General features: G+C 40.8%; 2 protein-coding genes across 2 annotated transcripts in view; both read left to right on the top strand.

The window, feature by feature from the left end:
- Window positions 1-21,824, top strand: part of SPPL3 (signal peptide peptidase like 3) — a 144,919-nt gene that overhangs the window by 70,884 nt on the left and 52,211 nt on the right. The gene's annotated exons all lie outside the window — the stretch shown is intronic.
- The window catches only part of POP5 (POP5 homolog, ribonuclease P/MRP subunit), a 250,079-nt gene continuing 245,069 nt past the window's right edge, over window positions 16,815-21,824 (top strand). Inside the window, exon 1 of the mRNA XM_050748191.1 lies at window positions 16,815-16,818. The gene's annotated coding sequence lies outside the window, so the exon portion shown is untranslated. The remainder of the gene's footprint in view (window positions 16,819-21,824) is intronic.

Genomic DNA, 21,824 nt, shown 5'->3' with positions numbered 1-21,824 from the left:
TCTTTTTTAATATTAGAGTCAGAAAATAATAATATAAGGCAAAACCAATCTCTCATAATTCTTGGGGGGATTAATTGTCGTACTCCACAGTACACAACCTAAATGTTGCTTCTTATCTCTAAGGTGTCCTGTTTTTATTATGGGTAGTAATAATGAAGCTTTATGGATTTCAGTTTCACATTTAAGCTTATGATCTGTTTTTGCATACAGTGTGAGGTTTTTTGTTTTGCATATTTATATCCAGTTGTTCAAACACTATTTGTTGAAAAGACTATTCCTAGTCTGGACCCAGTAGTTTATGCCTCTAATCCCAGAACTTTGGGAGGCTTGAGGCAGGAGGATCACTTGAGCCCAGGAGGTCAAGACCAGCTTGGGCAACATAGGGAGACCCCCATGTCTACAAAAAATAAAAAACTTGAGCTAGGAGTGGTGGCACATACCTGTAGTCCCAACAACTCAGGAAGCTGAGGCAGAGGATCTCTTGAACCCAGGAGTTCGAAGCTGCAGTGAGCTGTGATCACGCCACTGCACCCCAGCCAAGGCAACAGAGCAAGACTCTATCTCTAAAACAAAAAAGACTATTTCTTTCCTCTTAGCACTTTTGTTAGAAATTCATTGGTTATAAATTTGTGAATTTCTGGAATCTGTGTTCCAGTGAACACTATGTGTATTCCTCACCAATTCACACTATAAATACTGTAGTTTTATAGTAAGTCTTTAAATCAGTTAATGTGAATCCTCCAACTTTTTTTCCCCAAAATTGTTTTGGCTATTCTCCTTCCTTTGCTTTCATACAAATTTTAGAACTAGCTGATTGATGTCTACAGAAAGGAATTTTGTCGTTTTCAGTCTCATTGGTTTCTGCTCTGTATTACTTCCTTCCTTCTGTTTACTTTGAGTTTAATTTGCCTTTTTTTCTAGTTTTTTTTTTTTTTTAAGGTGAAAACTTAAATCATTGATTTTTAAACTTTTTTTTATTTTCCAATATAATCACTTAATGCTGTAGATTTGCCTCTATAAACATTGCTTTAGCTGCCTTCCACATATTTTGATATGTTTTGTTTTCATCCTCATTCAGTTCAAGATATTTTCTAATTTTCCATATGATCTCTTATTTGACCCATGGGTTATTTAGAAGTGTGTTTCATTTCCACATATTTGGGGATTTCACAGATTTTGCTTTGGGTGATTTCTAATTTAATTCCACTGTAGTTGGAGAGCATATTTTGTATAATATCAGTCCTTTTAAATTCTTTGAGACTTGGTGGCTCATGCTTGTAATCCCAACACTTTGGGAGGCTGAGACGGGCAGATCACTTGAGGTCAGGAGTTTGAGACCAGCCTGGCCAACATGGCAAAACCCCATCTCTACTAAAAATACAAAAATTAGCTAGGTTTGGTGGTGTGCACTGAAGTCCCAGCTCCTTGGGAGGCTGAGGCAGGAGGATCACTTGAACCCGAGAGGCGGCGAGTGCAGTGAGCCAAGATGGCACCACTGCACTCCAGCCTGGGCAACAGAGTGAGACTTGTCTCAAAAAGAAAAAAAAAAAAAATTCTTTGAGACTTGTTTTTATTGGCCAGTCTGGAAAATGGTCCACGTATGGTGTTTACCATTAGCTCTTGGAGGGTGCGTTTTGATTCATGATACAACTTAATGATCCCAGCTGAGGCTGGGGGGCACAAGCCAGGTTGAGCTAGGGAGTGTTGTAAAATGGTTTAAAGCATGACCTCTGGATCTAGAACCAGGCTGCCTGGGTGGGACTGCTAGTTCTTCTTCCTTGAAGCTATGAAGCTGTTTGACCTTGGACAAATTAATCTCTCTGCTTCAGTATCCTCATCTCTAGAGCTGATAGTAGAAGTATGTTCCTCAGGGAGATGTTGAAAAGATGAAATGAGGAAAATGTAAACAGCTTGTACAATGTCTAGCAATGCAGTAAGAGCCCCCGAAGTATTAGCTGCTATTATTATTGTTGTTCCTATTATTATAGCAGCAGTTATATTTCTTGGTCTCATAGGCCTTTCAAATAAGCTTTGTCTGGCTACTTGGATAGTTTTTAAACAATTACTTCCCTGTTAAGGGTATTTCTCATGTTTATTATATAAAGAAGTTCAGTCAGCTTTTGTTTGGGTGTTTGTGGTCCCCCTATATACAGGAAAACAGAGTTTGGAAAAATCTTTAAAACCTACACTTTCAAAATACTGTGATTTAAACTCTAGCCAAGAGTTTGACTCGTGCTAAGTCAAGTTTCCTCTGAAAACATTCTCAGGGTTGGCAGAAATCACCAACTGGAGAACAGAGTCCAGCACCCTTTATAACTACCAAATAAAAATAACCTTTTCCAGTGTATGACATTTAAATTTTGACACTCATTTTACGAATGTCTCAATTTTGTCAGGATTAATTAGAAAATTCATAAATAAAATCACCCAGGGTATCTCATTTTTATTTCGCTTTCAAACAGTAGATTGTATTGGTGTTTTTTCCCCTCCTGGAGTCCTGGACAGCAGGACTCCAGGTGTAAACTTAGGTGAAAACTCCAAGACTTTATTTGATGTTAATCTCTTTAGAGAAGCTAAAGATCAAAGACCTTAGTCATTGATCCTTTGTATATACTTCTGAAAAACAAGGGTATTAAATATTCTTCTTGTTGCTAAGGCCAGAGACAGCTGAGTGTCTGCTCTTTGGAGAGATTTTGTGGAGACTTATCACTTACTAGGCTGTGTAACCCTGAACAAGTTTCCCCTGTATCGTTCATTTATTTCCTCATATGTAAACTAGGGATAATAAAAGTTAACTATCTGAGAGGTTGATAAAGTTCCATATAATGGCACTTGGCACATAATAAATGTTTTTTTTTTTTTTTTTTTGAGACGGAGTCTCGCTGTGTCTCCCAGGCTGGAGTGCAGTGGCGTGATCTCGGCTCACTGCAAGCTCCGCCTCCCGGGTTCACGCCATTCTCCCGCCTCAGCCTCCCAAGTAGCTGAGACTACAGGCGCCCGCCACCACGCCTGGCTAGTTTTTTGTATTTTTAGTAGAGACGGGGTTTCACCATGTTAGCCAGGATAGTCTCGATCTCCTGACCTCGTGATCCACCCGCCTCGGCCTCCCAAAGTGCTGGGATTACAGGCTTGAGCCACCGCGCCCGGCCCATAATAAATGTTTAACAAATATTATTTGCTGTTATGATTGTGGTTGTTGTTATTTACATTTAGTTTTTGAATCAACAGTTAATGACCAGGTTTTTCATTGATTTTGTTTTCAAACAAGATCCCTTCTTTTTTTTTTTTTTTAAGATATAGTCTTGCTGTCTCGCCCAGGCGGAGTGCAGTGGCACAATCCCGGCTCACTGCAAGTTCCGCCTCCCTAGTTCACACCATTCTCCTGCCTCAGCCTCCAGAGTAGCTGGGACTACAGGCGCCTGCCACCACGCCTGGCTAATTCTTTGTGTTTTTAGTAGAGATGGGATTTCACCATGTTAGCCAGGATGGCCTTGATCACCTGACCTCGTGTCCGCCTGCCTTAGCCTCCCAAAGTGCTGGGATTACAGGTGTGAGCCACTGCGCCCGGCCGATCCCTTCTTTTAGAACAGAGCTTCAGGCCTGGCATGTGGCTAACGCCTGTAATCCCAACACTTTGGGAGGCCAAGGTGGGCAGATTACTTGAGGTCATGAGTTTGAGACCAGCCTGGCCAACATGGTGAAACCCCGTTTCTATTAAAAATAAAAAAATCAGCTGGGCGTGGTGACGCATGCCTGTAATCCCAGCTACTCCGGAGGTTGAGGCAGGAGAATCTGTTGAACCCGGGAGACAGAGGTGGCAGTGAACTGCGATTGTGCCATTGCACTCCAGCCTGGGCAACAGAGCACGACTCCAAAGTATGTGCTATGGGACATAAGACCTGTTACCTGCTCTAAGAAAAAAGAGGAGGAAAGGATAAATTTTGTGGGAAAATGTTTTATGAGCTTCATGAGGCTCTCTACTTAAGGCCAGAAAAAAGTCAAGTAGTGAAATGCATTGTGCTTAGCTAAGCACTTACCAGACCTACTTGTCCATCACTGCTTTTAGTCATGTAAATCAGTTAAGTTCTTGAGGACACTTTTGTTCCATAGAATCTGCTTGGGAAACACTAAGAATTTTTCATCAATATTAAAGTTTTCTAGATGTTTGCCTATTGGCACCTTTATGTTTGCTTTAAGGCATTAGCCCAGCCCTGACTTCCTTTGTCTTAACCTTTTCTTCCCTCTGAGTCACTAAATCCTTAGTGTAACCAAAGCACTTTAAGGCTGGCCTCCTTTAAAGAAGTTGGCCTGCTTTACAAATGAGGATGGATGAGAGCAAGGGGGAACTTGGAATTTAGATATGACCTTAGTGTAAACATGTATTTATAACATTAGGGAAAAACAGCAACGTTTTTTTCAGGGGGTCGGGGCACTTGTATTACATGACCGCTGCACGATATAAAAGGTAAATTGCCTTTTATATTGAGGTGATGAGTGGCGGCCATGTCTAACACACTATAACTAGAATAGTGTACAGATTCTGAAGTCAGTCTCCCCTATAGAATTAAAATAATTTTCTTTACTCTTCTTATTTAATCATTCCTCAGTTGAAGAATTTATAGTGATTCCCTTGACCATAGTAACCTTACTTGTTACTAACACTCTGCCTACCAGATAACGTTCATTGAGGCTGGGTGGGGTGGCTCACACCTGTAATCCCAGCACTTTGGGAGGCTGAGGCGGGCGGATCACTTGAGGTCAGGAGTTCAAGACCAACCTGGCCAACATGGTGAAACCCCATCTCTACTAAAAGTAATTAACCAGGTGTGGTGGCAGGTACTTGTAATCGCAGCTACTCGGAAGGCTGGGGCAGGAGAATTGCTTGAACCAGGGAGGCGGTGGTTGCATTGAGCCAAGATTGCGCCAGTGCACTCTACCCTGGGCAATAGAGCGAGACTCCATCTCAAAAAAAGGGAAACGTTCACTGAGAGCTTAACTCTGTAAGATACATATCATCACCCTCATTTTATAGGTAAGAACATTGAAGACTAGAGAGGCTAACTTGCCCAAGGTCACATGATTTGCAAAGGACAGAGTCAGGATTTGGACCCCGGCCATCTGCTACAGAGGCTGTGATCTTAACTGTTCTGTATCACAAGGCACTTCTCTGTCTGCTCTGCATGTTTCTTCATTAGCCCTGTTCTCATTATTGCCTTAGGTGTTGCTCCCTCTCAAGCTGAGCCAATTTGGGGCATTTCCAGCTTCTTACTATTATATGTGCCATTTCTTGTGCTTAAAATACACCCTTTTTTTTCAACCAATCTTCTGAGAAACCTTCTGTGGTTTACCTTGCCCAACTCTTGATGTCTTTCTTTGGCATCGTGACTCGTTTCCACAGTGCTTAGATAGTCATTATTCTTTGAAAGGAATTTAGGTCTCTCTCTCTCTCTCTTTTTCTCTCTCTTTTGAGACAGAGTTTCATTCTTGTTGCCCAGGCTCAAGATTTCGTTCTTGTTGCCCAGCCGAGATGGCAATGGCCACAATCTCAGCTCACTACAACCTCTGCCTCCCAGGTTCAAGCAATTCTCCTGCCTCAGCCTCCTGAGTAACTGGGATTACACATGCCTGCCACCATGCCCGGCTAATTTTTTGGGTATTTTTGGTAGAGACCGGGTTTCACCATGTTGGCCAGGCTGGTTTCAAACTCCTGACCTCAAGTGATCCGCCTGCCTCGGCGGATCCCAAAGTGCTAGGATTACAGGCATGAGCCACTGCACCTGGCCTTAGGTGTGTCTTTTTATATGTTAACTCAATATAGAGAATTTCTACCTTATGAATTTTATTTAAAGTAGGTGATTATTTTATGAAACCATTTCTTGAATTTAAGGACATTTCAGCTTAGGGTACTTTCCAATCTTGCATTTTCTTTGAACCTGCTGCACGTAGCTTCTTTACGTCATGCTGAATAACTAACCCTGCAGCTTGTTATATGGAGGTGATTGAGACCTGCTGGCATGAGTACTTTCATAAAGTCTCATCTCTGCTTCAGCTTGTTATTGCTTATCTGACCTTTCTGGTCTCAGTAGAGAAGGTGTTGTTTCTCTTTCCTAAAGCTAATCCTTTCTTTCTTGTTTTCTCTAGAATCTTGCCCGCATAGTCATTTCCCTCATTTGGTTATCATTAATCTTTTGCTCTCTAAGAGCATCTATTTTTTCTGTCTTCAGAATGGCACAGGTACCCCCTGCCATCCTTAAAGACCCATAAACAAAGCCACTCTATTGACCTTTCACATTGCCATTCAATTTCTCTCCTATCTTCTCCTGCTCAACTTCTATAGAAAATGACATAAACTCACTATTCCCACTTTCTCTTTCCCCACAATTCTATTGAAACTGCTGTAGAAGATCATGTGCAATAATCTCTATTAAAACGTGTAATAATCTCTGTTTCAAATAGCCTACTCTTAACCCTTATGCTCTTCTGCTGATGTTAAGAGGGGTAATGTGGTGTAATACAAGCATGGACTGTTGGAGCCATACTGACTCTTCACATTCTGTTTCTGTCACTTTCTGTCCATTTAACCTTGGGCAGTTTTCTTGTATGTTGCTGCCCCAGTTTGCTCAGCACATGTACTCAGCATTTAACTCTTTCTTGTTGTATCCCAGAATGATCTTTTCTCAGCTCTCATCTCTCCTTGTAGTAACTCCTAATTTCCATTGAGGCAGCTGTTGAGGAAAATGAAACCGAAGATTGAGTGCTGAGAGGAAACGTTTTACTATCAAAGAGAGATCCCAATCTAGCATAGAGTGGAGGCTCTGGGAGATGAGGTTTGAGGGAGGAAAAATGGGATAGGTCTTTTAAAGTCAAAAGAAGGCAGAGACCTCAGTTCCGTTATTATTAGGAAGCTAGAGTGTCTGGATGTTGCTGATTGGTGGTACTGTTTGGGCTTATTGTTAGGTAAACTTTAGGCCAGGTGGAGGTGATCCACGTCAAGGTTTCTGCCTTAAGTTGTGACCTCTCACTGTCTCTGCTACATACATGAGTGCCTAAATTGGGATTTTAGTGCATAGTCAGATATCTACCACTGTTAGTAGGCAAGGTAGGTAGGTAGGTCTAGGTTTGAGTTTGTCATAACCCATGGAAATTTTGACTCTTGCCATGATTTCTTTTTTTTTTTTCTTTTCTTTTTTTGAGATGGAGTTTCACTCTTGTTGCCCAGGCTGCAGTGCAATGGTGCGATTTCGACTCACCGCAACCTCTGCCTCCCGGGTTCAAGCGATTCTCCTGCCTCAGCCTCCCAAGTAGCTGGGATTACAGGCATGCACCACCACACCCAGCTAATTTTGTATTTTTAGTAGAGACAGGGTTTCTCCATGTTGGTCAGGCTGGTGTCAAACTCCCAACCTCAGGTAATCTGCCTGTCTCGGCCTACCAGAGTGCTGGGATTACAGGCATGAGCCACCGTGCCCGGCCTAACTCTTGCCTTGCTTTCATTCTCTTTGTCCACTAGACAAAGAAAGGTCCCATTAGTTCTTCTTTCAAAATATAGTTTGTGACTATAGCACCTCCTCTTTCCACTTCTTACTAACCTAGACTTGGTCACCTTGTGCCTAGATTATCATAAGAACCTTACTTGGTCTCCTTGATTCTAGTCTATTCTGCCCAGTTTATCTATACTGAATATTTCTGCCTGATTAATTTTCCAAAAATATTATTATACAGTCTTAAGATTTTTACTCTACTAGTTGAATAAAAGTAATGTTTTCAGATAACGTTAAAACTCCAGCAGCTAAAATCCTGCTAACAAACCTTGGCTTCAAGTACACCATAATTTAACCCCTCTGTAAACAGAAGCTGACCTTGCAGTGAGTCTCTCTGGAATTCCACTCTTCTGTAAGACAAGCGATACTTGCTCCTGTTGATGATATTCCTGTGTACCTGTTCCCTGTTACTAGAGGGTTAAGGTCATGACCTTTATTCTTTTGGGATTTGTTTTCTCGCCTCCACTCTATTTTCTGTCTACCAAGCCAAACTCCTTTGAGGTGCTCAATAAACAGATGCTCTTTAGTGTTTCATAACTCACCAGAAAAATTTTTCTCTGAATACATTAGGTCTGTTTGATAACAAATTCAGTTAACGAACTGGGCCTGCTTTTGCCATAATTTCCTTTTTAGTGTGTTAGGCTTGTTTTTTCAAACTAAATTAGATTATGTAGTTTTTCAATTATTAATTTAGTAAAACTTTATTATTTTGGATTTAATGAATTAAAATTTGTGAACATTGTTCTGGATCAAACTGACGTTACATAAGTTTGGATCTGTCCTTTTTTAAAAATGAGTTTAAGGTGTTAGTAATTAAGATTCCATTTCTGTTGTAAATATAATGACTATCCAGTAGACTTAAGGTAGTGTCATATAGGGAAGGGCGCACTTTGAGAATGGGACTGGGGGTGGGGGCATGTTTACCCTTTAACATTTGTTCCATTCCATCTGCAATTAAGCTTTCTAGAAATGTATTGTTACAGTAGCTACTTAATTAAATTGTCTTTTCAAGTGAATAGCGCATGGAAGCTTGTTTCTGTTTCCTGTGTGAAAAACAATGTCAAAAGTTTAAGAAGGCCCCAGGCATGGTTCATGCTTGTAATCCCAGAATGTTGGGAGGCCAAGGCTGAAGGATCACTTGAGCCTAGGAGTTCAAGACCAACCTGGGCAATATGCAGAAACCCCATCTCTACAAAAATTGCAAACAAAAAAAAATTAGCCTGGTGTGGTGGCATGCGCCTGTGGCCTCAGCTAATTGGGAGGCTGAGGTGGGAGGATCACTTGAGCCCAAGGAGGTCAAGGCTGCAGTGAGCCATGATCATGCCACTGCTCTCCAGCCTGGGTGACAAAGTGAGACCCTATCTCGGTGGGGGGGAAAAAAAAGTTTAAGAAAACCGTTGTATTTAAATTGGGCTCTTTGAAAATTAAATTCTATAGAACTTACTCTGTAGTATTACTTGTTAAATTCTATATCCGACTGAAGAACACAAGCTTTTAGTATTTAGTATAAGTGAAAAATATAGCCAAATCAGACATCACTAACACTTCTTTGTCTTTTTTGCTAACGTGCCCACCAGAATCCTGTGTTCCATTAAAAAAAAATTTACTGTTATTTTAAAAACTCAAGTCACACAGAAATGTGAAGTAGTCCCATTTTTAATATAGGTCTTCAGCTTGCTTCTTCCTAACAATTCTTCATGCCATTCTTTTAAATTTCTTTGTGGGCTGGGTGCGGTAGTTCACGCCTGTAATCGCAGCAGTTTGGGAGGCTGAGGCAGGCGGATCACGAGGTCAGGAGATCGAGACCATCCTGGCTAACATGGTAAAACCCTGTCTTTACTAAAAATACAAAAAATTAGGCGGGCGTGGCTCCTATAGTCCCAGCTACTCGGGAGGCTGAGGCAGGAGAATGGCGTGAACTTGGGAGGCGGAGCTTGCAGTGAGCCGAGATTGCGCCACTGCACTCCAGCCTGGGCGACAGAATGAGACTCCGTCTCAAAAACAAACAAACAAAATTTCTCTGTGATAGAGTGAATTATACAAAACACAATGACTGTAATAAAACCAACAGGCTAATTCACCCCACTGTGTCAGGTTTTTCATCTGTACAAAATGGGGATCATAATGGGAAGCACTTAGGACAGTTCTGGGCACATGACTCAGTAAAAGATTGCTGTTACTACTTGGAAAAGGGAATCGTCAGCATATACAGATGATTACCAAAGGCACGAGAGTAGCCAGTACCACCCAGAGATGAGATGTGGAGGAAGAAGTAAAGAGAACCGATAACAGAGCCCTGATGGGCAGAGGAGAAGGAGAAAGTAAGGAGCAGCCAGAGAGTGGGGAATAAATCCAGTAGGATGTCGTGGGAGCTGGGATAAAATTGTTTCAAGAAAAGGAAGTGGCTACTGTTGTCAGATCCTGCAAGGGGAGGGAGGATATCAGGTAAGATACTGACTGAAGTGTTACTAGATTAAGTAACAACAAGATTGTTGATGATCTTGGGGAGAGCAAATTCCATAAAGTGCTGGGGATGGAAGGCACAGTATAACAAGAAGATACCAGCGAAGACAGCAAATACAGCCAGATCCCTAGGTTTGGTAGCCCTATGTGAACTGGCCTTTCTTCCTTTCATTGCCTGTCCTCCCCACTCCCCCCTACCACACACATACTCTCCATCTCTCACAGGCACCTTTGTGGGAATATGCTCTAGCTCTTGCTTTTTCTTTCTGTCTCTTGCACGCATGATCACTCATTCTTGCTCTCTCCTTTCTAGCCCAACTGAACTGCTTGACTGCTTTGTGATCTCCCAGCAGGTCACACTGTCACATGGGCCTCCATGCTGAGTTCCTACACCTGTCTGTGCCATGGCATGATTTGGTAACCTGTTTACTTCTTTTTATCTCCCTATTAGGCAATTCTTGGTGGGTGGTAGGGGCTGAGTCTTCATCATGGAGTGCCAGTACCTCGCAGAGTACCATGCGTGTGGTGATACATAAGATAGGACGGAACAGTGACCACAGGCATTTATTCTAGTTGAAGCTTGCAGCAGATATGAGATACTGCAAGTTGTTGGATAGATTTGGTTTGACTTTTAGATATGTTGAATTTGAGGTGACCGCGGTATATGCAGGTAGAAGAGGAGATTTGCTACTGAAATTCAGTCTGTCTTAGAAATCCCTCCTTGCTCTGGGACCCAGGAGACTTTTCTTCTTCAACTTTTTCATCATCCCAGATAGAAACTCTAGTTTGTCCTGATAGAAGTAATGGATGAACTGTGATTTAAACTCTTAGGCTCCTGTTTGCTTGTCCACAGAATTTGTCACTAGGAGAGGTTAGCCCCTAGGAAATAACTAAATGTCAATCTGTAGCATTCATTTTTATAAGTCATTGGAAATTTTCTTCTTGAAGTCTATATTTTGGAATTGTATAGATGCTTTTAAGACTTCGTTTCTAGAATCATTTCTAAGACTATTATCAGCATTAAATGGCAGGGAATAATCTTTTAATGAAACTGATACAGTAAAAAACCAGTTCCTTTAGAGGTTAAGACCAGTTTTTAAAAATTTCCTAAAGTTTTATGAAAGTTGTTATTGTAAAATATAAGTAACATACAATTTAAAATTTACCATTGAACTGTTTCTAAGTGTACAGTTCAGTGGCATTAAGTACATTCACTTACGTTTTGTGCAACAGTCACCGCTATCCATTTCCAGACCTTTTTCATCATCCCAAAGAGAAACTCTGTATGCATCAAACAAAAACTCCCCATTCCCCTTCTCTCCAGTCCTGGTATCCGCTATTCTGCTTTCTCTTTGTATGAATTTGCCTAATCTAGGTCTGTCATATGAGGTGAATCATAACAATATTTGTCTTTTTGTTTCTGGTGTATTTCACATAGCATCATGTTTTTGAAGTTGATTTATGTTGTAGCATGTATCAGAATTTTCTTCTTTTGTAAGGCTGAATAATATTTGATTGGATGGCCGTACCACATTTTGTTTATCCATTCCTTCACCGGTAGACACTTGGGCTACTTCCACCCAACCCAACCCATTATTCACAGCCAAGCCATTGTGAAAATTGGTGTACGAGTATCTGTTTGAGTCCCTGCTTTCAATTATTTGGGGCAATACTTAGGCTTCATTAAGTTTTATGAGCACATATCCTGAGAGGATATTTAGATATTCAGTAGCATTTTTCTTATGAAATAGTAATTTCGACCAGCTTGTTAACACAGATTTTTGCAAGTTTTTAAGGAGATTTATTTTGTACAAGTTCTAAAGCAGTCTTGGATTGTGATACAAAGATACCTTCAAAAGCTGCATTATAATTTTTTTTCTGTAAACGAGTCCCTTGGCCAAATAAAAATGCAAAACTGCTTTATCCAGCTTGTACCTATTGGCATTGTCTGAGGAAACCAGTTGCCTAATTTTTTTCCCTTGCCTTATGTTTGCTACAGCCAGTACAGGGCTGTTTCTGGCTGCAGTGTTGAACGCAGAAACTGCAGTGTGTTGCTGGTTGTATGCTGAAATCACGATAAAATGCGCAAGCTTTTGAAACTATGATGTGAGGACCTGTCTTAGAGGATAATTCATAGGAAAAAGTTGAAGCATATTGCCATCGAAGCCTTTAATGTAGGGTCTTCTTTCTGTTTCACCCCTGCCCCCGCAATAAATCCTTTCTTATCTATCCTAGGCAATAAGATGTATTTGAAAACAAAATTATTCCAGATCATCTTGACTGCCTTGAAGAGTAATACCTTTCTTTCATATGAATTTGCTCAGTCAGCAGATTTTGTATCTCCGATGGAAGTAATCATTTTTTCATTGTACTAGTCTTGGTAAAATATAAAATATCAACATATAGTATATTTCATATATGTCTTTCCATGAAATATTTTGTGATAATGCAGAGATAATATTTTGATACTTTTGCAAAGATGGGGGTCTCCCTATGTTTTTCAGGTTGGTCTTAAACTACTAGGCTCATGCACTCCTCCTGCCTCAGCCTCCCAAAGTGTTGGGATTACAGGCATGAGCCACTGCGCCCAGCCTTAAGTAACTGTTTTATTTACTACTTGTACCTTGCACGTAAATGGTTAAATTTAATAAATTTTTATTTGATAAGATACCTATTCTGTTATTAAGCTTTTTTTTTTTTTTTTTTTGAGACGGAGTCTCGCTGTGTCTCCCAGGCTGGAGTGCAGTGGCGTGATCTCGGCTCACTGCAAGCTCCGCCTCCCGGGTTCACGCCATTCTCCCGCCTCAGCCTCCCAAGTAGCTGAGACTACAGGCGCCCGCCACCACGCCCGGCTAGTTTTTTGTATTTTTGGTAGAGACGGGGTTTCACCATGTTAGCCAGGATAGTCTCGATCTCCTGACCTTGTGATCCACCCGCCTCGGCCTCCCAAAGTGCTGGGATTACAGGCTTGAGCCACCGCACCCGGCCGTGTTATTAAGCTTATAATACATATTTGGTTTTTTCCTTTAAAATATGGGGAAATGTGGAAAAGAATTATTTCCAACATTATGTTAGACTAATATTTTTAGATAAAGATACAAATTAAGTCCTATTTCAGCATATTTCCATAAAGGGAAAAATGAACATTTCTTTAGGTATGGAATACAAGTCATTTTTTGCATATAATTTTTAAATTTGAAATTTTGGATAGCAAAAAAATCGTAACAACTTTTGGTGTTTTGTGATCTGTAACAATTACATGTGAGAAAGTGTTGGCAGTTTGCATAGCCAGAACTTGTGGGCAATTCCTGAAATGTGGCTCATGGACCATGGGAAATTCCTGAGACCCTATCGTGGGGGTCCATAGGATCAAAGTGTTTTCATAATACTACTAACATTACTTGTCTTTTTCATTTTTGCACCTTTTTTCTCATGGTGGCAAAGCAATGGTGGGTAAAGCCTCTGGTGCACCCTCACCTGAATCAAGGCGGTGGCACCAGGCAATACTGGTAATCATCGTATTCTCCACCACCAGGCACACGGGTTATCTTCTGAAATGCCATTTACACTTAGAATGTTCTTGATGAAGCAGTAAGTTTCTTTTGTTAAATTTCAACCCTTGAGTACACTAAGTGATAAAATGGAAATTTTTAATGATAAAATGGAAAATTTCCACAAAGCACTTCTGCTATATACCAAAGTACCGTTGGTTATCTTGAGGAAACTGCTTGTGCAGTCATTTGAGATGCTAACTGAACTAGATTTGTTTAAAATTGAAATAGCATTTTTTCTTGAAAGAATGACTGATGTGCATAGTTGGCAGATAGTTTCTCAAAAACAGATCAAGTGAGCCTGTCACTTAAAGGGAAAAAAAGTGTTTTTATCAATGATAAAATTTGAGCTTCCAAGTGAAAATAGAATTTTTGAAAATTTGTATTTGCTACCATGAGCCCCAAGAATGATACTAACAAATATGATTTTTCAGATATTGTATAATGAAAAGAGACAACATCTGGAAGAGCAGCATAACTCAGCGAATCAGTGTCTTCCAGATTACCAATGCATGATGTTACAAAATCATCCATGGGTAAAAAGGTTCACACAAAGTTCAGGATAGTCCAGTGGATTTTAATGTAATATAGTAAAATGCAAAAAATTCCACTGAGATAGTTTCAAATTCAACATTGCAGTAAACCTTTAAGAAGTTACTACTTGTTGAATTTTAGTGTAGTATCAAAGAAGAATATTGATAGTTATCTGAAAAGGCTATTAAGTACTCCTTCTTTTCCAACTATCTGTGTAAGGCTGGATTTTTTCCCCCATAGAGTTCAGTTCAAACAACATATGGCAGTAGATGGAATGCAGAAGCCGATATGAGAATCCAACTATCTTCCATTTAAGCTAGACATTAAAGAAGTTTGCAAACATGTGAAGAATGTCCCTTGTCTCGCTTAATTTTTTTGTTCTGTTTTGGAAAATAGATATTTGCCCTTTAAAAATGTTATTTATGTTAACATGTAATGGTTTTATTATGTATAAATAAATTAATACTTTATCTTTTTCTCACCTTTAATTTCTAATACAGTAAATACTACTAACCCACATGTACTAAAGCTCTTTGGGAGTCCTCAATTTTAAGAGTGTAAATTGTTCTGCAACCACAAAGTTTGAGAAGTGCTGGTCTAAGGCAATGTCTGTGCAGTGTTAGAATAGTAGTTGCTTGGTTTTGGGGTGGACAAGAATGCTTTCATTGTATAGCTGGAAGGCTGACACATAGAACACGTTATAGAACAGTACTCTCTGTGTCTCAGTTTGGCATGATTTTTAGCAGGATATGTGTTATAAGCACTTGCTGGTAAAGCAGCTAGAAATAGATTTTTGACCATAGAGCAGTTACTAAAATCCAGCATGGCTCTAAAAATCTTAGGGTTTAGAGTTTAGTCTTGTATATGAGAGACATTTCTGGTAACTCTTTGTCTATTAAGGTAAAGGCTTGGAATGTAGTTAAAGAATTAGTGATCTTCATAATGAATATATAAAATATTTCAACTGAACAGCTGGCCTATATTGATACGTCAGTTGACAAAGTCTTCAAGACTGTTTTCAATACATTTGGTTAACCTGATTTCGACATGTCTCAAATGCATGTATTTAGTTTCTTTCTGTGTTTCAGTAAGAATTCCTTTATCTCAGAATAGAATAGTTCCTGTCTTTCATGTCTGTCCAGAACCTCTGGGAACAGACACCTCAGTAGGAGGGCCTGAAGAATGACACATTTCTGTTGATGCTTTGGTAGAGTCTGAAATGTAGGATAGGGAGAGACTGTGAAATAAGATTGTGAGTTTTGATTTCCTATTATTGGCCAGACTTACCCACCCTTTTTCCTTGGAATACCTTTTCTTCCCTGCCTGCTCCATTTGTCATAGTCTTACCCCAGTTCCCCAAACTGCAGTTGCTGTAGTAAAATCTGTGTCTGTTTCTGAAATGCTGATGAAGGCTTTCATTCTTTGTGTGGGCAAAGAGCAGAACAGAGGATGATACAGGAGGGGCCCTATTCCTCCCTGTCATTACCAGCAGTGAAAACCTTTAGACATTTTTGAAACCGCTCTGTGCTCATTTTTATGAGCTTGTAGAGTAGGTGAAAATTGAGCCTACTTCAGGAGACCAAGGGCATAAACAAATATTGGAAAAAGCAGTCTAGCAGAGGGAAAATGAAGAGTTTGTAAGTTAGCCTTAGGGCTGGCCACATTTTTTAAAAAGACCCTAGAGAAGAATTTCCCATGGGTTGAATAAACGAACCAGAGTTGCTACCCAAGGTAAGATGATGGCTTACATTCATATATATCTACTGGAGTAAGGTAAGATTTATATCAAGCCATTTTTAAATCTGTAAATATTGGGTGATTAAAAGAGGAAAATACCAGTTTTAGTCACCTGGAAACAGGGCCATCTTTGGCAGTGCTGATTTACCTATGTCAATGATGGGCAAAATGAAAGATGGAAAGAGTATTTCAGGTAATATTTCTGTTTTTTGAAAGCAAAACAATATAAATACAGACTTTAAATTTTTTTGAGACAGGATTTCGCTCTGTCACCCAGGTGAAAGTGCAGTGGCATGCTCATAGCTCATTGCAACCTCAAGCTTGTGGGCTCAAGGGATCCTCCTACCTCAGCCTCCCAAGTAGCTGAAAGTACAGGCGTGCCCCACCATGCCTGGATAATTTTTTTTTTAAATTTTTCATAGAGTCACATCTAATTTTGTTGCCCAGGCTGGTCTTGAAATCCTGGGCTCAAGCAGTCCTCCTACCTCGGACTCTCAGAGTGTCAGAATTGCAGGCATGAGCCACACACCCAGCCAAAACCTAGACCCTTGAAAAATAAAAATTAATTGGGCTTTCAAGTTTATCTGGGCCCAAAGAGGATTTTATAGATAATAGAAAGATATAAAGGATTGCCCAGGGAGGATTACGTAGCTAATTACTGTATAATTACAGATAGAAACTTCAGTTTGTCATCCAGTTTTGGGCAGATATTGAAGTCAATTTGGGAGACTCTGGAATTAGGCCACCTAAGATCAGAAGTGCATCTGGCTCTTGATCTTAAAAAACCCTAATAATCACAGAGATTCACAGTTCTCCAAACCCCAAAATGAAAACCCAGAAGTTTTCTCTGATTCGTTTGGCAGCAAAACCTGACCTAAATTGATATGAAGCTATTTATAACCTTTATGCTGTTTCGTGTGAATATTCCTGTTTCACTACAGAAATATTAGTATTTGATTACAGATTACTGCTCCAGACTGCAGTAATGGGGGTGTTTTCTTTGTAAAACTCCAAAAAATTCTGAATCAATTTGTTCTCGAGGCATTTTTTTGGATAAGGACTTCTAGACATGTAGTACTTGTAGAGTGATGTGAGAATTTAAAGTGTTAGATGTTGTTGCTATTACCACTAATAAAAGTCCAGAACCCTAGTTTTGAAATATGAAGTATCTTTCTTTCTTTTTTTTTTTTTTGAGACAGAGTCTCGCTCTGTTGCCCAGGCTGGAGTGCAGTGGCGCAATCTCGGCTCACTGCAAGCTCTGCCTCCTGGGTTCACACCATTCTCCTGCCTCAGCCTCCCAAGTAGGACTGGGACTACAGGCGCCTGCCACCACGCCTGGCTAATTTTTTGTATTTTTAGTAGAGACAGGGTTTCACCGTGTTAGTCAGGATGGTCTCCATCTCCTGATCTCATAATCCGCCTGTCTCCGCCTCCCAAAGTGCTGGGATTACAGGCGTGAGCCACCACGCCCGGCCCTATTAACGTATTTTTCTATAGAGGTGCATGTCATTGCAGTCCACTAGAACTTTTCACGATGATACAAATGTTCTTTATCTGGCCATCCAATACAGTAGCCACTAGCTATAGAACACTTGGAAATGCAACTAATGCAACTTAAGAAATTTTAATTGTATTTAAATTTAAATAGCCACATGTGGCTAGTGGCTGCTGTATTGAACAGCACAGCTCTGTGTAATTCGAGTTCATGTTCCATTCAAACTTTAGTTTTGCTGTCTTTGTAATCATCTCCTTCTACTGATTAAGAATACAGTGCGGACCCAGCAGATTATTAGCCAAGACAGCTATTAACAGTAAGAGAGCAAGAACTGGTTCCTTCCTTCCTTCCTTCCTTCCTTCCTTCCTTCCTCCCTTCCTTCCTCCCTTCCTCCCTCCCTCCCTCCCCCTCCCTCCCTCCCTCCCTCCCTTCTTCCCTCCCTCCCTCCCTCCCTTCCTTCCTTCCTTCCTTCCTTCCTTCCTTCCTTCCTTCCTTTTCTTTTTTTTTTTTTTTTTTTTTTTTTGATGGAAGTCTTGGTCTGTCGCCCAGGCTGGAATGCAATGGCACGATCTCGGCTCACTGCAACGTCAGCCTCCTGGGTTCAAGTGATTCTCCTGTTTCAGCCTCCCTAGTAGCTGGGTTTACAGGTATGTACGTACCACCACACCCCAGCTAATTTTTTTGTATTTTGTAATTTTGTATTGTAATTTTTTGTAGAAACGGGGTTTCACCATGTTGGCGAGACTGGTCTCCAAACTCCTGACCTGGAGTGATCCACCTGCCTCCAAAGTACTGGGATTACAGGCATGAGCCACCATGCCTGGCCACAAGAACTTGTTTCTAAGTACATCCTAGGCTTAGCATCAGTTGATATTTCCTTCTGTCTCCAGGGCTTTTTAAAGACTTTATAGTAAAGGGTATGTATTTCTACTTGAACTTCACTAAGGCAACCTCTAATGACCTCAACTTGGGTGATTAATAAAATATAATCCATCTATGCTAAGAAGTCCCTAGCCTTAGAGAATTCAAGTGGCAGAAATTTCCCTGGTAAATAGGGAAAAAGAGAACTTCATTATAAAGTTGTTGTAGGATAGCAAAATGTTTCTGCTAACATGTTCACATTTGTTAAACAAATGTTATTTTCCAAAAGTGATTTCTGTATACATCTAAAATGTAATATTATGTGCAATATGAGTGTTTTTGTAATTCCTCTAGACTAGATAGGAGTTGTTAGGGCACATCTGCTAAAGTACAAGATGCATTTTTTTCTAATATTATTTTCACAAGAGATTTGAATGTTCACTAGCATGATGTCTATATTATCTTTACCTGTTGGATTCCATGGTTTTGCCTTTGATAAAAGGTTGTTAGAAATGTCCCTATCTTCATTAAATATTAAATTGACTAAAAAGAGAGGCATAGAGCCGTGTGCCATGGTTCACACCTGTAATCCTAGCACTTTGGGAGGACAAGCCTGGAGGATCACTTGAAGCCAGGAGTTCAAGACTAGTCTGGGCAACGTAGTGAGCCCCTTGTCTCTATGAAATTTAAAAATAAAAAAATTAGCTAGGCATGATGATACACACCTGTAGTCCCAGCTACTGGGGAGGCTGAAGTGGGAGGTTTGCTTAAACTAGGAGTTCAAGGCTGCGGTGAGCTGTGATCGCGCAGCTGGGCTCCAGCATGGGAGACAGAAGTCTCTTAAAAAAAAAAAGAAAAAAGAAAACAGGCCGGCGTGGTGGCTCACGCCTGTAATACCAACACTTTGGGAGGCCAAGGCGGGTGGACCATGAGGTCAGGATATCGAGACCATCCTGGCCAACATGGTGAAACCCCATCTCTACTAAAAAATACAAAAAAATTAGCTGGGTGTGGTGGCGGACGCCTGTAGTCCCAGCTACTCGGGAGGCTGAGGTGGGAGAATGGCATGAACCCAGGAGGCGGAGCTTGCAGTGAACCAAGATAGTGCCACTGACGATAGAGCAAGACTCCGTCTCAAAAAAAAAAAAAAAAAAAAAACAGAGAGGCAAGTTGGCACGGTGGCTGATGCCTGTAATCCCAGCACTTTGGGATGCTGAGATGGGCGGATCACGAGGTCAGGAAATCGAGACCATCCTGGCCAACATGGTGAAACCCTGTCTCTACTAAAAATACAAAAATTAGCTGGGTGTGGTGGTGTGTGCCTGTAATCCCAGCTACTCGGGAGGCTGAGGCAGGAGAATCGCTTGAACCTGGGAGGCGGAGGTTGCAGTGAGCCGAGATTGCGCCAACACACTCCAACTTGGGGACAGAGCTAGACTGCGTCTCAAAAAAACAAAAGAGAGAGAGAGAGGCAGAGAGGCATGCGCCAAGGCATCCATTTGTTTCTACTGAGGTTAGAAACAACAATCTAATTTACTAATTCAGGTTACATAAGATGAAAACATGTGAAACATTGAGATACTGCTTTTGTTAAGGACTCAAAATGAGAATGCTGAGACAATTAGTAGTTAAAAGTTGTGCTCATTGAACCTGGAAGTTTTCTATTTATTTTAAAAGAGAGTGCTTTCTGTACTTGTGAAGTTTTCACGTTTTAATTTTGCAGTACAAGGCCAGTAAGGGAAGGCAGCAGGAAAGAGTAGCTCCTGGGTACATAGTTGAATTTTTAAAAAGAGCAAGTTTTAAAAGAACATGTATGCTTCCTGTTTTTGTAATGTGTATACATTCTGTACACAATTTGTATGGAAGGATACACATACCAAATTGTAAACAATGTCTCCTCCTAGGGAATGGAAGTACAGAGAGGAATGAGGAGGCACTTGTGCTTTTTGCTTTATATACTTACCCATTTTTGAGTTTTCACAATGAACATGAATTTTTGTAATTTTGAAAAAGAAAATTGATAGTTCTAAAAATGCAAATTGGCTATAATTTATTTAAATCCATTTTCTGTATTTTATAATAAAATCTTTTTGTTAAAAGCTTTTTTGTTAAAAGGCTTTTTGTAAAACTTTTATAACGCCAGGCACATAGTGGCTCATGCCTGTAATCCCAGCACTTTTGGAGGCTGAGGCGGGTGGATTGCTTGAGCCCAGGAGTTCAAGACCAGCCCTGGGCAACATGGTGAAACCCCGTCTCTACAAAAAATACAAAAATTAGCTGGCTGTGGTGGCACACACCTGCAGGCCTAGCTACTTGGGAGGCTGAAGTGGGAGGATTGCTTGAGTCCAGGAGGTGGAAGTTTCACTGAGCCAAGACTGTGCCACTGCACTCCAGCTTAAGCAACAGGTGAAACCCTGTCTCCAAAAAGAAACAACAACAACAAAAACTTTTATAATGATAGTTTGAATTGAAAATAGTATATGAAATTTCAAATAACATCATAAAATAAGCTATAACTTCTAGTTACATGGTATCTGGTATGGTTTGCAAAATTGTTAGAACTTTTTAAGATCTTAGTATAAATTATAAAATACCATGTACAATATTAGGGGTGAACTTTAATCAGATTTTCTTATATAGGTTTATTTGAAAGCTAAAACAAAACTGAAGTTAGAAGAAACCATTAAACATCTGAACACTTTTTTGAAATCAGGCATTTAGTTCTGCAGTGGGGGACATGCTGACTGCCAGGATATGGAGGTGAGATCTGGCAACCTTAGTCACACTCTTATATTTTGCATGTGGTCAGACTTTCTTTTTTTTTTTTTTTTGAGACGGAGTCTCGCTGTGTCTCCCCGGCTGGAGTGCAGTGGCGTGATCTCGGCTCACTGCAAGCTCCGCCTCCCGGGTTCACGCCATTCTCCCGCCTCAGCCTCCCAAGTAGCTGAGACTACAGGCGCCCGCCACCACGCCCGGCTAGTTTTTTGTATTTTTAGTAGAGACGGGGTTTCACCATGTTAGCCAGGATAGTCTCGATCTCCTGACCTTGTGATCCACCCGCCTCGGCCTCCCAAAGTGCTGGGATTACAGGCTTGAGCCACCGCGCCCGGCCAAGGTCAGACTTTCATCTAGAAAAACAGACTATGAAGAAAGTCAGTAACTATGGCTACTCAGAGGCTAGAGCACAGCACAGAAGATCTGTCAGAGAGGAGGAGCTGGTTTTTGAAAATTTAATCCAGGCCAGGTGTGGTGGCTCACGCCTGTAATCCTGGCACTTTGGGAGGCTGATATGGGTGGATCACCTGAGGTCAGGAGTTTGAGACCAGCCTGGGCAACATGACAAAACCCCGTTTCTAATAAAAATACCAAAAATTAGCCGGGCATGGTGGCAGACTCCTGTGATCCCAGCTACTTGGGAGGCTGAGGCAGGAGAATTGATTGAACCCAGGAGGCGGAGGTTAAAGTGAGCCGAGATCGCACCATTGCACTCCAAACTGGGCAACAGAAAAAAAAAAAAAATCCAGACTTCCGGAAGTCTGAGGTTAAGAGTTTCTAGAGAGTCTCCATTGATTTGAGAGATGTAGCAAAACAATTAAACAATAGTATCAGACTTTCAGGCAGTGAATTTGGGAAGTGTCGATA

The sequence above is a fragment of the Macaca thibetana genome, chromosome 11, assembly GCF_024542745.1.
Source record: "Macaca thibetana thibetana isolate TM-01 chromosome 11, ASM2454274v1, whole genome shotgun sequence".
In the NCBI taxonomy this organism is placed as follows: Eukaryota; Metazoa; Chordata; class Mammalia; order Primates; family Cercopithecidae; genus Macaca; species Macaca thibetana.
This window is presented reverse-complemented; position numbering and strand designations above follow the sequence as displayed.